At 27.8% G+C, this 5,792-nt stretch overlaps 1 long non-coding RNA gene across 1 annotated transcript; it reads left to right on the top strand.

Moving 5' to 3' along the window:
* Positions 1-536: 536 nt before the first annotated feature.
* LOC107847165 lies at positions 537-5,373 on the top strand. The gene is made up of 3 exons (XR_001667334.2): positions 537-691; positions 2,280-2,360; positions 4,058-5,373. It is a non-coding gene; the product is annotated as an uncharacterized LOC107847165 (long non-coding RNA).
* The last annotated feature ends 419 nt before the right edge of the window (positions 5,374-5,792 follow it).

Genomic DNA, 5,792 nt, shown 5'->3' with positions numbered 1-5,792 from the left:
AACAAATGGATAGAGGATCATGGAAGTTTGTGAAATTAATTCAAACTCTTGATTGGAGTTCATTGAATTTGTATTTGTTAACTTATAATTGAAAATTTAACTTAAATAAAAAAATATTTAAGGTATTTGAAATGAATTTTATACTCAATTTGTAAGTAAGTGTAAAAATAGAGGTTGTTAAAATGGAGGTTTATAAACTATTGTCATGTTGAATAATTAGCACATATAACAGTGTATATTTATGAAAGTTGCTCAGAAGAAATTAAGAATTTTCTAACAACAAAGGGTCCACACTCCACATTTTATGTAAAATAATTTTTTTATTCCATAAAACCCACTCAAGTTTTCACGCATACATTCCACCAAATGACCCCAAAATGTCAGTAAAAAAGACTCCAAGTCAAGCCTTAAAAAATGGGAAAATGTGAAAGTAAAAATAAAATCAAACATTAAAGGGTCCACATATTTTTGTTAGTTATACTTTGTTTTATCATTGTTCCCTTGAGGAGTATTATAAAAGGGGAAGCATATAAGCTTATTGGTTAATATAATCACCCAATATTACTAAGAAATTAATTCCCTTTTCTCCAATTTGATTTTGAAGCCATGAATCACAAAACATTCTCTTTGTTTTTCTTATATTGTTTTGTCATACTCTCTCTATCCTCAATAGCCTCTGGGAGATTGCAAGGTGTATATTATTATTTTATTATGATTTTTTTATAATTTTTTTTTTTTTGAATTTACATATTTCCTAAATTTGTAGGACTACTTTTATAATTTCTTGTTTTTGAATTTCTGATGTTATCTAGTGTTTTTTTTTTTTAAGTTTAATTCTGTATCATTATGTTGTAGTAGTAGTGTTTTGCGATTATTTGTCATTTTCGTTTATTGTCTATATCTCTTAATTGTAGTTTAATGCTAAATTGATAAAAGGGTCATAAAGAAAGTAGTGACGGTTTTCCAATATTAAATCAAGTCCACATATTTTTAATTTATATCTATAATCTATATTTATATTTATCTATATCTATAATATATATCTATATTTATAATCTATTAAAAGTGTGAAGACCTTAGAAATATTGTTTAAATTTTTTGTCCTTCATTAAAAGTGTTTGTTTATGGTAAAACCTTTCCTTATTAGAAGCTATCAGAATGAATGACAACTAATATTTTTTTTCAATAGTTTCAGAATTCTAAACAAACTAAATTTGATATTAGGAAGACTTGAAAAATCTACAATCAATATACAAGCGTTAGAATAAAAAAAAAATTAAGAAATATTAAATTTTAAAAAAGTTTTAAATAAAAAGAGAAAAATAATTGTACCACAAATATGATTCAAATTGATGTGTCTAAGACAAACGCAAAAGTGATGATCCATCAACCACTTGAAACTTTTGATGGTAAAATATATATGTGCTTACACTAAAATATATATTTATATTTATATTTACATTATTATATTAAAGTGTGAAGAATCTTTAAAAATTATTTAATTTTAAATAATCAAACATTGCATGTGCGAGACACCTGCGCCATAGAAAAATTGTAAGTATAAGCTTATTAATTAAACACATCATATTATAAAGAATTTTCATTTTTCTCCAATTCTTTGAAGCTATGAATCACAAAACATTATTCATACTCTTTTTTTGTCTTACTTTTTTGTCTATCCTCAACAATGACATCTGGAAAATTATTATCAGGTTTGTTATCAATCCTTCACTTTGGTCTAATTGTTTTTATTTTGTTCTAAATTAATTTTCAGTAAACAAGTTCGTTTATATATATATATATATGTATTTGTACTAAAACACTTTTATTGTTTTTTCTTTTTTTTGATATATTTCTTTTTGATTTATTCTATTTATGCTTTATATCTTTCATGAGTTTTGTAATTGGATTTGGAATTTTAAGAAATTTTGTTACGTATTTTATTTTTTCTACACGCCCCCCCTCTCCCCAAAAAAAAAAAAAAAAGAACATGTTTGGCCCACATAACAACTATTTTTCGTTCTAATACACATTGACTAATAGCCTATTAATTGATCAAACTTTTCAGAAGTTAAAAATATTTATTTCTTAAAAAAAAAAATTACTTATCTTATTGAGTTGAGGTATTTGCCAAATGTTGAGTGTTTTTAAAGACCATGTATAATTTTACTCTTTTTTTTTTTATAAGAGATTATTTTCACAATTTAAATATATAAAATTTTAATTACGTGACCTATTAATTCGAGATATATATAATTTCAATTCCATTTGAATAATAGGTGTTGGTGCAGTCAGTAAAATGCAAATGCGACCGAATCACTCTGGAACCGCTCAGTATGGATATGGAGGTCCACCAGCAGGTAATATTTTATGTAATTATCTTTGTATTTTAATTAATAGTAAAACTATATATTTTCAATTATTGTCTCACAATACTAGATATCGATGGTATGTGCTAACTATTTTTTTTATATCAATTTATATGACATAAATAGAATTCAGATAATCAATTATTAAAATAATTTAAATTTTTAATTATTGTAATTTTTAATATTTTTTATCTCATTTTTAAATATATTTGTTACTTTATGTCTTGCTCTGCCACATTCCAATTTATGTGCACTAATAATTTTGATAGTTAACCGAATATTTTATGTTGATTTATCACCACCTAGTGATTTTCGTGTAAAATATGTTATTTTATTGTCTCAATTTATCTGATTTAAGATACACACTCATTAAATTTTGAAGGAGTGAAAGAATTACACATTTTAAATTGCAAAGAACACAAATACACAATATGATGAGATGGTAATCTTTGTCCGATTTGAGACACACAATTAACCTGTTTGGTCAAACTTTTAGAGTTTAACTTATCTTGAAAAAAAATTTTCACGAAAGAAATCTCAGAAAAAAATATTTTTGGTGAGAAACAGTTTGATTTGACTAGTCAATTTAAAAAATATCTTTTAGCAATAATTAATATTTTACCTAATTTTCATAAAGTATTTCTAAATATATTTTCTCAAAAATGTTACTTAAAGAAATACTTCAAAGAGAATCTACTTTTTTTCAGTTCTCAAAATATCTTCCCCTCCTACTAAAAAAACACTTCTATTGTTGTAAGTAATTATTTTATTTATCAGAGTGAATATATACCCCACAATGAACCATAAACATATAAGTAAATTATTTAATTTGAGCATTGAAATCAAGTTCGCAAATATATATATGTATTATACATACCTAAATATATAATGTATTATGGGGCGGAGTGTTGGTCAGTCAAGAACGCTTATATTCAGAAGTTGACGGTAGTGAAAATGAGAATGTTGTGTTGGATGTGTGGCTTGCTAGGGGAATTAGGATTAGGAATGAGACTATTCGGGAGAAGGTGAGTGTAGCTTCGATGGAAGACAAGTTGCGAGAAGTGAGGTTTGGTCATGTGATGAGGAGGGACATTGATGCCCCAATTTGTAGGTGTGAGAGGTAGACTTTGAATGGTTTCAAGAGGGATAGAGGTAGGTCGGAGAAATATTGGAGGGGGGTAATTAGACATAATATGAATCAGCTACAATTTATTGAGGACATGATCCTAGATAGGAAGTTATGGAGGATGTGAAAGGGTAGAGGACTAGTGCGGGTGGGTGAAATGTAGCTAGTAGTTAGGAATGCTTTGATTGCAGTTGTGCTAGTAGTCATAGAAGAGTTGGGGGTGAGGTGTGTGTGAACGTGATAGTGTAGAGAACTACGTAGTGGGTGTTTTCTTTTTTGTTATTTCATCCCGTGGCATATTTTATTACCACTGTGTTTATTGCTCTTTGTTTTGAGCCGGGGGTCTATCGGAAACAACATCTCTATTTCTTCGGAGATAGTAATATGGACTATGTACATTTTACCCTCCTCAAACCCCACTATGTGGTAATACTGAGTTTATTGTTGTTGTATTATATATACCTAAAAATTATTTACACTAATAATTTGTATAACTTGTATGTTTTCCAAGATTATATTAAAGATCCATTATTTAAACTCTTTCTTCTTTATATTTTTGCAGATAATGAATAGACTGGAGTATGAGGACTAATTCCAAATAAGGATTGATTGGACTGGCTTGACTAGGACTATATATGTGCCTAGAGGATCCCAAAATTCTTTAGTGATTTTTATGGTGTAAAATATAATATATTTTGTTATGCTTGATAGAAAATAAACCTATAAATATATATATATATATATAATAATAATAATAATAATAATATTATGTAGTTTTTATTTAGTTATGGAAGGATAAAATCACTTTTGTAAAATCGATAAAATTGATCTATGCATAGATACATGTATCTGTATAGGTGTACCTTTTCTTCTTGTTCATCTTTTTTTTTTTTAAGCATGTAGCTATGCAGAGTGCGTAGTAAATTAGATTCAGAATAGTAGAGAGACAAGAGAGGCGAGATACATTCGTCATATATATCTATCTAGAAGCAAATATAGTTATATGTGATAAAATATGTAGTTATTAAAATATTGTTTTGTTGAGTAATTAAAACATATAACAGTGTATTGTTATGGAAGTTGCTTAGAAGAAATTGAGAATTTTCTAACAGCAAAGGGTCCACACTCCACATAATTCCTCAATATAATGAAATTTCCTAGTAAAATAATTTTTAATTCCATAAAAAAACCACTCAAATTCATGCATAAATTCCACCAAATGACCCCAAAATGTCAGCCAAAAAGACTCCTAGTCAAGCCTTAGAAATGGGAAAATGAAAGTGAAAACAATTCAAACATTAAAGGGTCCACATACTTATGAATTTCTTTTATCATTGCTCCCTTGAGGAATATTATAAAAGGGGAAGCATATAAGCTTATTGATTAATATAATCACCCAATATTATTAAGAAATTAATTCCCTTTTCTACATTTTGATCTTCCTTCCCCTCTCTTTTGAAGCCATGAATCACAAACGTACTCTTTGTTTTTCTTAACTTGTTTTGTCATAATCCTCTTTCTACCCTCAATAGCCTTTGGGAAATTGCAAGGTGTATAGTACCATTTCTCTCTGATACTATTTAGTGTTTTGTGTAGTCCGATTGTAGTATTATTTTGTTATATTGTAGTAGTGTTCTACGACTATGATCTGTTGTTTTTGTTTATTGTGTCTATATCTTTTGTACAACCTTTTTACCTCAACTCTAAGGTAAAGGTATGATTTGCGTACATTCTATCCTCCCTAAACCCTTTTATAAGGGAATGGAGTGGGTAGTCGTTGTTGTCGTTCATAATATGATTACGTTATATCATACGAGATATCTTTCTTTTCTCATCCTCTAACCTTTGATGATGGGTAATCGATCTATTCTTGGAACACATTTCTTGATATGTATATGAATAGATATCTATAAGTATATGTTTAGAATTTAAATCCTTTTTTTAAAGTAGATTATCAAGGTGATGGCTATGACATTGGAGAAGGATTCCATGCAATGCATAGGTCCCTCGGAAGAACGTATGATCCGGTTATTGCCTCAGGAGATTCAGTATCACGACCTGATAATTTTCATGTAAAATATATTATTTTATCTGTCTCAATTTATCTGATTTAAGATACACAAATTATTAAATTTTGGATGAGTGGAAAGAATTACACATTTTAAATTGCAAAGAATACACAATATGATGAGATGATAATCTTTGTCAGGTTTGAGATACACACTTAACTTGTTTGGCTAAACTTTCAAAGTTTAACTTATTTTAGAAAATATTCTTCGCAAAAGTTTTTTCAAAAA

The sequence above is a fragment of the Capsicum annuum genome, chromosome 11 (assembly GCF_002878395.1).
Source record: "Capsicum annuum cultivar UCD-10X-F1 chromosome 11, UCD10Xv1.1, whole genome shotgun sequence".
Classification (NCBI taxonomy): Eukaryota; Viridiplantae; Streptophyta; class Magnoliopsida; order Solanales; family Solanaceae; genus Capsicum; species Capsicum annuum.
This window is presented reverse-complemented; position numbering and strand designations above follow the sequence as displayed.